At 32.4% G+C, this 12,984-nt stretch overlaps 1 protein-coding gene across 4 annotated transcripts in view; it reads right to left on the bottom strand.

Annotated features, from left to right (window-relative positions):
- LOC105196128 (diuretic hormone 44) overlaps positions 1 to 12,984 on the bottom strand; it is a 39,992-nt gene that overhangs the window by 15,210 nt on the left and 11,798 nt on the right. The window contains exon 1 of one of the 4 annotated variants that reach the window (XM_039447944.1): positions 6,606 to 6,626. The exons of the other annotated variants lie outside the window; for them this stretch is intronic. The gene's annotated coding sequence lies outside the window, so the exon portion shown is untranslated. Of the gene's footprint in view, positions 1 to 6,605; positions 6,627 to 12,984 lie in introns of those variants that run through there. 4 annotated transcript variants of the gene reach the window in all.

The raw sequence follows: 12,984 nt of genomic DNA, 5'->3' as shown, positions 1-12,984 counted from the left end.
TTTTACTAAATTGAAAATTGAACTTGTGCAATTTTCGAGTGAGTTTTCACTCTACGTGATTTAAAAAGAATGCTCAATCCCTATAGCGTTAAATATAATCATCAAGGGTGAGCAAGTTAATATTCTTTTTTAACCAAATTAAGTTAAAATTAATGGCTTATAAAATTAATTTAGTTACATTAAAAGTCATATGGCCAAAAAACTAATTCGGTTAAAAGTTACAGTTAGGTTTAATTTAACTTAACTTAAATTAAAAGTTAATTTTAAAAAGTATTATTTATATTAAATTAAAAGTAGTAATTTTTTAAAGTTACATTATTAAAAACAATGATAATATGGATCATCTCAAATAAGTTCAATAAAATGTAAATTAAATTTATATGAAATAATAAAGACATTATTTTTTATCTGGGAATGTATTTTTTCTTTTATAATTGTTTTTTTTTACATAGGTAATTTTTTTTATTTAAAAAAACAATTAATATGTTAAAGTTTATGTGCTTCAAAAATCACTAATTCGAGTTAAAAATTAATTCATTTAATTTAATTAATTTTATAACAACTATAATTATTATTCAACCGTGATAATCGTCTGCGGAAAATTATGAAAATTCAATGTACGAGAAAAAACCTTTTCATATCATCACCTTCGTTGCGGACTCTTTTCCTCGCAGAAAGATTCTTAAACCGGCTTGACAGATTTCAACAAAAACTTTTTTTCCAGCGTCTGAAATATCAGCCGCTCTTAATGAGTTCCTTCAATCCACCGATCGATCGGGATGAAGCTACTGTCACTACCTGCTGGATAAAAATAAATCGCAAAATCGCGAAGTAAATGACTAATTATTGGAGATAATGTTCAAAATACTGTTCGTGACAGCTGTATCTCGATATTTTACCGGAAAATGGTGGTCTACAATGGTCATGTTAACGGAGTTTGCAGAGCGTTTGTAGGAGCTTATGCACAATAGGTGATCACCATTGACATTATTTGCGGACGAATAAATTAAGGATCAAAGGTTGTATATAGAACAATGGGTACCCGCATACTGCCCATAGTACTGTGAAGCAAAAGCATTTTGTGCCAGACGTAAAATACTGTGCGCGCTTTTGGTGAGAAACCTGGCTGTAACTTATCGCAAAGGTATTCAGAGTCAAATTTTGAAGAAAATACAACAATATGATAATTATGCTACCGCTATGTTTAGAGAAAGACAAAGAAAACTGTGCTTCACTGTTAACCACTGTAATAAAATAACAAATGAATAGAACATTCTGTACAAGTGCAACAATTTCTGTTATAAAAAAGATTTTAGTTAAAAAATCACATTATACAAAATCAATTTTGTGTTAAATCAGATTGCGTAAGTTGATGCAAATTTACACACACACGCACACACACACACGCACACACACACACACACACACACACACACACACAAAATGCAAAGTTTTCATAAAAATTTCTTCGAGGCAAATACGTTATTTTTTTCCAAAGATTTATATAACCATTTTTATATTAATCATTCCATTGTGCAATAAATACCAAAAAAATTCTCTAACGATTCAATAAATTAAACATTCTAAAATTATCAGATTTTTCTTCCAGAAATTTCTCAGTAGAAAATTTAATGTAAAATTGAAATAATACATTTGTTAGCATAAATTATATATTAATACAAAAAATGTACTTTATCATAAAAATAATATTTTATTATTTATATCAAACCGAGTCACGTGGCATAAAACATGTTCAATCGTAATCGCAAAAATTGTTGCTAAAAACGAACTTGTATGAAGCCACGTATTTCTGTTAAGTTATTTTTTTCTATGACTTCGTATATAATAAAGTTTTCTCTTTTCTTATGCGCATGTATGAATCAATCGTCAGTGGTATTTTATTTCACGGAATCTTTCGTTTCGCTTGTTCGTTGCCTGAACGAAGGAAACCGTAAAAATCTCCAATGGATAATTCAATGCATTTTTCTTATGAAAGACACGCTCGCTAGCGAGATATTACGGGAAAGAAAGCTGTGTTAAAATTTAGCGTTAAAAAACTATAGTTTATGCACTATAGATTTTCAGTACTGGTAGTGAATTTTGGAACAAGTTGAGGGGAGGGGGAAGGAAGAACAGAACACTGATCGGGCGGAAACACAAGGCGACTGGGACGCAACTTTACACAGGGTCAACGATCATGTTTAACCGAAGAGAAGATAAATCAACTCTGTTTCAAATTATTTTGATATGCAGACGGCGTCAGATCGCTCCCGTTCTATAATATCAAAGCTCGCTGATTAATAGAGGAAAGTCGCCTATCGACATAGGACTCCTAAAGTGGCAGTCCCTTCTTTCTCGGAAACTAAAGATTATATTTTATTAATATTGATAAAAACATAAACTACTACTTAGATAATTAAAAGTAAGAGAAGTAAAAACCTTCAAACACAACCGCATTTTTTCTATATAAAATCTGCTAGAAATAAATTCTTTAAAAATGAGAATAAAATTTGCACGATTTCCTTTACAAATTGCATAATTTAAATAATAATGAGTTTCATTGATAATATAAAATTATTTTTTATATTTGTAGAGTCTTAAAACTGTTTTATTTATATTTTTTCTTTCTCATTTTTCTCATAATGAGATTTTAAACATAAAATCAGAGTAAACCGGAATAGCAGCCGATAAGAGAGTTTATAAGATAGTAAAAGCTATAGATAGAATGAAAGACGCACCGCATTATGAAATTTAGCTATAAAATTAGTAACCTAATCTAATCTTTATATATTATTGCGCTACTCGTGCTCTACGTTTTGTGTTGCGGAACAGCATAAGATATTTGTACAAAGCGACGAAAACTGGTTTACATCAAAGCGAGAGACTTTTCGAATACACATTCGTATACATTACTTTGTAAATATTTTGTATCGGTGATTCATGTGAAAAGAATAAAAAAGGAAAACGTAGCATTATTACTGACTATAACAGTTTTAGAGCTTATTTTGTTAATTGTTTACGCACACGTTTGTTAATTTGAAACAATTGATAAAAACTGCTAAATTATTTGATATATTTTTAAAGTTTTATTTTTAATATTTGTTTAAAAAATTGAATCTAAAAACAAAATAATACTTCGGTATCGACGACAGTTTTTCTATACAATATAATAAAAGCCATCAAAATACACACATGTACGTGTGCATGTGTGGGTAAAAAATTTCACGTATCAAACAGATAAAAAAATAGAAAACTTAGCTTGACATTTAATATATCTCGGATAGATTTCTGTTTGACAAAATTTTTAAGCAAGCTCAGACGTAAGAAAATTTGTTAAACGTCTCAGGAATTACGAGAATGTCGTCTGATTAAATTTTAGGACTCTAAACTGGCGAGAAACTCGACAGAATGAAGAAAACACGGGGAATTGGAAATATATTCAACATTTTTGTCGTGTCTTTGTTGTATGCTTCCTTTATTGCGCGATCAAGATAAATGGGGACCAAAGAAAGACGTTATTGTGATGCGACGGTAGACACGAGATTAATTCATCAGTTGTACCGAGATATTTTATAAAAATTGAAAGAAATGCAGACAAACTTAATTAAACCTTTAGTTGAAAAAACTAATAAGATTCTTTAATTCTTTTTGCTATGTTGGGAATGCAAGCTGTTAATTTTATTTTGTTTTATAAAAAGATAACAAAATGTACGAAATATAAAACACCCCAGAAAACATTAAGATCTTATCTTAATAAAGATATATTTTAGTTCTAGAAATTGTGTCTAAAAAGATTTTGCTAAAAATATTTAAACTTTATAAAAGTTCTAAAAGATTTGTATAAACATCTAACGATGTGAAAGATATTTTTAGCATATTTGTCACATAAAATGTCTTTTAGATTTCTAAAAGATACCTTCAAAACATCTTCAAATGTCTAAATGATATCTCGGAAAGGTTACACAGCTTTATAGATCGCTCAAAGATATCTTTTCGAAACTGTCGAAAGAAATGCAAGACTTTTCAATATATGGCAAGATATCTTTTAGAAATCTAAAAGTAATAAGTGGTACGATTCACAGGATATGAGTTTCTTTCGAAAGCAGTACTTTCTGTCCCACAAACAAAAATATTTATCTTTTAGAAATCTAATTAGTTATGTGAGACAAAATATTGATATTGAAAGAAACTTATATCCTGCAAATTTCATTTGTAAATCTTGCGATAAGATTGTTTTGGGCACAAAAATTAATGCATCCTAATTACAATTAAAAGTCAATAGAAAGTCCGTCTTCCCGCTGTGCCTTCAATTCGAATACTCTCTCGTGATCGTTTCGGTATCGATTATCTGTTAACAACGGCATTGCGCGCAAACACTACACGCATGTACGTACACTTCATCCCCCGTGACGCCAAACGATTCTCCTCGTAAAATGATAAGCAAAGACATAGAGCACAACGATCGTGGCGTGTATAACGCCACGGTTTGATTTGCGATTATATGGCGACGATTTTTTACGCATTTTCCTGCAACGAGCGATAAACCTTTATCATCCGCCTTAATATGAGCGAAGTAGCTTCTCTTGTAAGCGTTGAAAGAGAGAATTTACAACTTGTCTTATAAAAGATGCGAGGCGTGGGAAAAAGAAAGATAAACTTAGTTTTTTTTTTATGTTAGTATTTTCAAGTATTCTTAAGTGTTATTTAATTATCTTACGGGCAAAAACGTGGGACGCACTTTTCTGAGTTATATGAAACTGAGGTAAATAAAATTCTCTGAAACTTAGTTGAAAATATTGACTTTAACAATTTGTATTTCTAAAGATCGCGAGAAGTACCTCTCGTATTTCCTCGTATTAATTTTTAAATCCGAAATAAATATTCGAGATAAAAATTATTAGCTTAAATTGCGCACAGAAAAGTTCATTACATAATATAATTTTATTTTATTTTAAAATACATCATTATTAAATTTACACAAGCAAGATAAGATTTTTCAGTTCATTAGTTATAAAGTCTGTTGTGTCTTAAAGCGTTTCACTGATATATTTACTTAAATTAATAATTATGTGTAAAGCAAAAACTTTTGAATAAAACAAATAAGAATGAACTAATGAAAATTCGAAAAAGGTTTGCAGTTAGAGATCGACTTATTAAATGTTAAATCAATTAGACCTACATGGAAAGAGTATTACGATTTGTTACGGCGAGAGCTATTGTAAAGCTCGAAATGACCGATCAGAATTTCTCAGCGAGCATTTCGCATCGGAATGGGAAGTGAAATTCTAGGTAATGTCGATACTAATTCACTGGCATCTTCGGCACGTGTGTTACACTATTATTAGAGTGGTCATTAAGTAGCGTTCAGTGGACGATAGGATACTCACAGATCATTATCTAATTGACGTAACTAAACTCAATCCTCGAAAATAATGACGATTTAACGACGGCGCCAGTAAAAAGATAAGCTAGCACACATTAAATAAATAAATCTAATTAAAACCGTCATATCGCCGCTTATCCATCTCGCTGATTAACATAGCAATTAGGCAAGCTTTGTAAGAAGCAAAATATTTCTAAATTAAGATTGAATCGATCCTAAATAAAAATTGTGTTAAAATACTCGTGTGTATTTATTAAAAAAAAATTAATTTAATAAAAAATTGAGATGATTATATTAGTCTATATGCTCAATATTTCCCAATCTTTTGTTGAATTTTTAAAAATTTTTTAATTTAATAAAATTTAATTATTGTATCAAAATCCAATGACAAACAATTAACATGGGCTTTACAAAGCCGAGCTAATTGTTACTGCTGTCAATTTAATAATAAACAACGATATGACAATCGGTTATTTCGATTTTACCCCGATTCGCAGATACGTCCCCCTGGGACATTGATGATATATATTGAATTGGGCTGGACTAACTGGACAGTTCAATTTTCTGTTCCGATGGACTCTCGTCAATAATTGTAATTATTGACATAAAAGACTCAATCATCGTCGATGATACATAAGAGGAATCTGTCAATAGTATGTCATTACACTCATAAAATCATGCGTTACAGTCTGTGGCAAACACGTTTAAACTTTATGCGATTTTAAAATTTTAATTGTTACAATGATTATACTTTGTGTCATCGTTGTGAAAAACCGTTATTATACGGTCAAAACGTTTGTTTAAAGTCTAAAGAATATTATTTATCAATACATATGACCAATTGTCATATCATGGTTTATTAAATTGACAAACAATAACAAATAGCTCTCGGTTTTAAAAGACCATTATTAATTTTCCATCATTGAATTTGATTAAAAAAGACCTTTTCGCATCGTATTGTTTTAAATTATTTAATTATATTAAATTTTTTTATTTATAAAATTTAAATTTATAATTAAAATAAAAAATATGTTTGAGAAAGCATTGCACTTTCTTGCGTAATGTGATCCAATTACTATGGAATTTGCGCAATTGCCGTACAAATATTGTTCGACCGAGATACGAGTATCTGCGGGAAATCTTTCTTTCAAGAAATGCATACACTAATACTCGCGATTAAGAGCCAAAAGTGTCGAGATCTAATAATACTATGCGGTCGTACCTTACACACTTTTGTCGATGGTGTTTCCAGTGCGAGCCGGTATTGAACTTGTCATTATCGTCGCGTCCGTCGATGACTGCGACTGCGAAAGTTTACAAGCAAGAGAGGAGTGACCATCGCGCGACAGTCGTGGCGCGGCATAAACGTCAAAGATAGCGCCGATTTCAGCTCTTCGGCGCCGGTTAAGCAGATAAAGCCTGCGCCAAGCGCCAGCTTTAGCCGCGGCGACAGCCTTCGGGTGTAATTGCTTCTAATTTTACACACTTTTATCGTTTATCGTCGCCACCGATTCTTTTTCCGTCCTCCGCTGGCGCTACGCATCCGCCGCCGGCCGCCCCCGGAACGCCGCGCGATTCATATTCGCGATAAATAGCACGTGGCGCCCATTGTAACGCCGTTCTAATTACATATCGGCGAGACGATGAGATCGGGGGCTCTCGCGGCCGGCCGTACAAAAATCATCCGGCAAACGCGACATTTTTGCGAAGATAACGACCGCCAATTGCGAACGGCGCTCGAAAGCTCGCGGCTCTGTAAAATGGAACGCGCGCGCGAACGCCGTTTTACCCTTATTTGTACATACAAGAGATACTAGAGCGGATACTGCTTACGTTTATAACAGAACTGCTAACAAAGCTGTTTTACCATTGTAAATAAGAGATTTTGAAGAGTGTTGCACACAGATATATGAACGCCCTGAAATATCAAGCAAACGGTTCGCGATTGAAACAAAAAATTGCTCATACCCAATGCGGTGTAGCGTGCGCTTCGTTCTTTCTAAAAAAAAAAAAGAGTTTCGCTTCCACCTTTGGCTAACATAGTATCGTTTATTTTGCTCTGCGTGTGCTCCGTTACCAATTTGTGAAACATGAAACGCGTGAACGTGAAAATCTATCACTACGATAAATTTTCCGAGAATATAAAATCCGATAATAAATTTTTCTTCATGTTAATATATACCCTGAGGTTTCACAAATTGCATTTCCGTAAGAGTACACCGACCGCTTTGTCTTGAAAACGAAAAAAAATGCCTTCCCATTCTTTTTCAGAGTCCGACCTCATGACCGCAGAACTGAAACTCTAAATTCGCAGTTTTGTGCGCGGGCGATTAGCCATGTGGATTCATTGATGAAAATTAGGTCAACGCTTTTAGCGTGACTTCCTAAGCATGAGTTTTAACATTATGAGATTAAATTAGATAAATAAAAAAGTTTACGTGTTTGAAGTATAACAAAATGGTCAAGTTCCGGGGAAAAATTTTTTTATATATAATTATATAAAATTATACATTAAATATATAATAAAATAAAAAATTATATATAATTATATATAAAAATTTTTTTCCGGATTAAAGTTAAAAGAAGTTTAAGGTTCTTCACATTAATTCAAGACAAAAACTTAATATATCCGAAACGACTTACAATTAGTTTCAAAGATACAGGGTGTCAAAATTAAAGAAATCGTTTTTTTTTTCTAAAAATTTTTAAAAACTTTCTCAAATTATTTTTATGTCCTTCAAATATACATAAAATTTCATCAAAATAATGTTGAGTGGTTTTCGAAATTTTTGGAAAAAAAAACAATTTTTCCTTCAACATTGACACCCTGTATCTTCGAATCTAAGCTGATTCGTAAATTGTCATATAAAATTTTTATTTTGAATCGAGAAATTACCCTTTAAAATCAAAGAATTTAATAATCATGTATAAATAAATATTTTGTATATTACGCTCTCTTATATCTTGCAAAAGTTTTTTTCATTATCTCAATTGGGATACGTAATCTACCAGCATTTACACGTCACGTTACCATTGATAATTCTGATTACATTCATCTCATGCCACACGCATGCACGCCGATTACGTGAATTATGTTTGTCACGAGTTCGTGATGCAGAAAATCAGTTTAGCCGATTGCATCGCGGATAATCTATGCGGTTATTATCCATAATAAGCCGTGGCGGTTCGATTATGTTCCCCTTTGGGTTTACGCACGCGTATTCGGTAGATTCCTATAAAGCGATATTATTAATGGTTCCGTATTAATTCCAATGTGATTTTCCTGTCTTACACCTCATGAAAAATGACGTTCAAACTTTGAATATCTTCATTGTATTTTTATTCTCTTTCGACCATTATAGTAGTATGACTTTATATTTTCACAAGAGAAAGAGTGTAGAAATGTTTTTCTTAATTTAGAAAAAGGAATTTGTGAATGTTAAAAGCACAAATGCGTAGGCAATAACAGGAAAAAAAATTGTATGAAGGAAGTTATTAAAATTAAAAAATAAAATTGTCGTAAATGTATGTATACGGAAGATAGCAAACTAATCTTCGCATTCTCTCTTTCTCTCTCTCTCTCTCTCTCTCTCTTAGATACTTTAGATATAGGACGACGAGAACGTTATACTTTTAACTGAAACTCAAACTTTGAGTCATTATGCAATCAGATGGAACATCATTTACGAGAACAGTGAGAGTTTAGATTAAAGTTTATTCTCTAATCAGAATATGTAAGACCGACTGGATGTTTCAGACTTTACTCTCTAAATTCTTTGGAGTGAAATTCCACTCTAAAAGTGTGAAAATCCTGCCAGTCTTGATAAAAAGTGACAGAATTTTCACACTTTTAGAGTGAAATTGCACTTTTTTAGATGAAATTCCACTTCAAAAATTTTAGAGAGTATATAACAAATATTGCGCTCCCAATCAAAAATGAATCAAAACTCCTGAGAAAAATATTGCTTATGTAAAATGTTTTGCATATCAATATTTTTAAATAATTTTGAGAATATAAAAAATATAAATAAATAAAAGATTTAATTACAAATTCAATGCTTTCAAATTAAAAAGTCTAGCTATACAAGTATAGATTTTTTTATTGGTATAGCTGTGAATGCTAAGAAAGTACAGTTTCATAAAAAAAGTTCCACAAAACAATATCAAATCACTTTAATGCCATTCAAGCCAATTATCATGACGCGCGCGTTTATTTTATGACATCGTTCTCTCTCTCGCTCTCTCTTTCTCTTTCTGCAAAAAGATTAAGTCTTTAACATTTTATGTACGACTTAAAATAGTTTCAAAGGAATAAAAGATTCCAGTAATAGAACCGATTCCAATAAAAAAAGTTACAAAAATTCTGGTGGAAAACATTTGGTGAACTAGGGGTCAAGACGGGAGCGAGAACGATATACCGAGACCTGTCAAAGCCGGGCACGTTGTTGACGCAGAACAATCGCGGTGTTCCACGTATGATTGCTCGAGAGGTTCGCGCGAGGCTGCCTATCTCGTTCGTACATGTCGGATAAAAGATCGATCATTTAACACAAAACTTTTAACAAGAGCAATTTGCCATCCTCCATCGTAGGTACCGATTCGGATCTGAAAGAAACATGATTAATGCGATGTAGTAGAGAATTATTTGGAGATAGAAGTCATTCGAAAAGTCGGCAATACTCGGTACGCAAGTTGCATGTCGAAATGGCGAAATAAATTTGGAAAATACTGATACAGATACTGATAATTATATATTATTTGGTTGAAATGTTTAACCCACTTTGATAGCTAAAAAAATTTCTGCCTAGATTTAAAAAAAAATTTAAATAAAAGTGCAACATATATTATTTATATCTCATAATTACATCATAATATTCCGTTTTTATTTATCGAGGGAAGTTGTTTTATATTAAACTATAAATAAAAAATATTATATTGCTACATAGTGATAAAATAAATTATAAATAAATATTAATTTTAAGGAATAATAATAACTGATTTAATATATATATGCATAGAGATAAAATGGAATATGTCTCATTTATTATCAACAGCTATGTGCAATATTATTATAAACCAATTATCATTAATTAGAAGCAAGAAGTTATATATATATATATATATATATATATATATAATAATTCTAGATAAAAAAATGCTAATTCGATAATAATCCGACCTCTTCATTTAACGAATTAAACTAATCGTTCACTAGTGCAGTAATTTTGCTATTTCTGAGAAAGGTTGCACAAAGTCTGCAATATCTAATCGCAAATTTCTCACGGTAAGAAAAAATTAGTTGCAATTAGTTGCAGTAGCAAAAATTTGTGTAAAGTAGCTAAATTTTAGCTATATACTACTGAAATTTAGTTATAACACGTAGTTTCTTGGTGTAGCAACTAATCTTCCTCTTTCTGTGTACGAAGTGTTGAACTTTCGCAGCTTATCGGTATCGTTAAACTGTCAAAAAGTTCGAATAATAAAGTACACGCAATTCTTATAAATTTCAAATTTTTCTTCCGCGTTTATTACATACAATGGAAAGGAAACACATATTTGTAACGTACGCAGTTTTGTCTTTACACGATAAATAACTTTCTTTGTAAAAAATATGCATTTTTGTTTACAATTAAAAATCAATTATTATCATAAATAATCTCATTTATATTTCTCGCTTCGATTTGTAATGCGTAATAACTGATTGTTGCGAAATGCTACTTGTCCGTGACAGATTGATATTTTATCGTACACTTCGCACACATTTAAAACATCAGCCAAGTTTAAACGATTGCTCAATTTTGTGTAATAAACGGAATCACATGTAGTAAAAAACAAATAATGATAAATCTGTATTCGCACGTTCAGTATGCGATTTATGCGCGCGCGCGTTTGCACGATTGAATGAGAACGGATGGAACTATATCGAACTTTGGGTACCGATCAGAAGTCTTCTATCATAGGTAGATGAAACTTTTACGAGTACGGACCGAATCCTAAAGGCCAGGTCAAAAGGCGAATGAGGGATAGCTAATAACGAGACGGTCGTGAGGTGAAACATATCGTATAAAATCCCGGAACTCGAGATAAATTGTGGAGCAATATCGAAGGAGCCAATATACCCGATATATCTCATAAGATGTAGTATATTCGTCATGTAGTTTCCCTTTGGATATACGTTCAATCAAGAAAAAGGACGAACTTTAGTGGTAAACGTCTGTTTCATCATCTTGCTTACCTCACGGAATTGTCGAGATCTCGCTTATCAAACGATTACGACCCAGTCCGTGAGAACGTGATAATGATTCATCGACCTCGGGCTACAGCTGTTGAACAGCCTCCGAATATAATCCCCTAATTGCGATTTACCGCCAACCAAACGAATAACGTTGTTATTAATCGTAATGTGTTTATACGCAATTAATAGCTATTATTAGCGAGAGTAATACGTTACTAATAATACGTTTATAATTTATCAGCTATTATTTATGATTATTGCTTTATGTATCTCTCTCCTCCCCGCATACGCACCCACATTATCTTTCTATCTAATTAAGTAAGAAAATTTTGTATTTAATGATACCATCACGATTTTACAAGAATTTATATTCTTATTAACTTTAACCGATTATAATTTGAAGACGTGTTAACTTAGATAAAATGTCATTGGCACGGAAAAATATTGAAGGAACACTTCTTGGACACGAAAAAAAACACATAGTTTTTTACGAAAGAGATATAAAAACACTTTGGAAATAGATCAGAAGGTTTATGTAAGCTACCCAGAGAGTAGAATTCAGCGAGTAAATGGCGCTATTAATTTTGCAGCTGAGCAAGCGTTAATAAAAAGGGGAAGAAAGTGGAGAATTATACATATACTAAAACAGATAAACAAAAGATCTGTGTCTTTCTAGTTCACAGTTGAATTTTTTTCCTTTCACATCGGAAGACAAATTCTGAACTAGTGCAGCCAGTTCGGCTGAAGAGAACCGGCCTAAAATTAAGAAGGAAAGGCGGGAGGAAATCAGCAGAGATGAAAACAAACTTATTCGCAGTTTAAATCCAATGGGCACAGAACCGCGCTTTGCGTTCGCGGATCGCCGTGCAAAACTGCTCTTATAGCGTAATTAAATAACATATTAATTGGTAATATCATTTACTGATGCACCCACATTAATTAGTAATGAGTGCGCCCTTTGCCCTCGCGATGAAATTGTGTATTTTTAGTATAGATAATCGTGTTTGTACAATACACGCACGTGTGCGCTCGCGTGTGCCGATTTCCGTAAAACTATGTGAAAAGTGTAATTGAAATGAATCCAGCCTCCGACAGCGCGCCGGGACGTTCGAGGCGGTGAATATAACAGCGCGACGACTATTCTATATTCGTTTCCGCTCTCCAGATTATGTTCTCAATTTTCGCCGATAAACCAGGATTAAAGCGCGACGCGAGTGACGCGTGAATTGTCGTCTAAATATTTCTGACTCGTGGCGTTAACATATCGGTAAAGTGTAAAGGTTGAATTTGCACAATAAGTGGTGACGCGATTTATCGGATTATCGCTATCGATCGGCACAAATAAATTTTATTATTTATGCCGCTT

Source organism: Solenopsis invicta, chromosome 4 (genome assembly GCF_016802725.1).
Source record: "Solenopsis invicta isolate M01_SB chromosome 4, UNIL_Sinv_3.0, whole genome shotgun sequence".
NCBI lineage: Eukaryota > Metazoa > Arthropoda > Insecta > Hymenoptera > Formicidae > Solenopsis > Solenopsis invicta.
The sequence above is the reverse complement of the archived record's forward strand: the minus strand, read 5'-3'. Positions and strand labels throughout refer to the sequence as shown.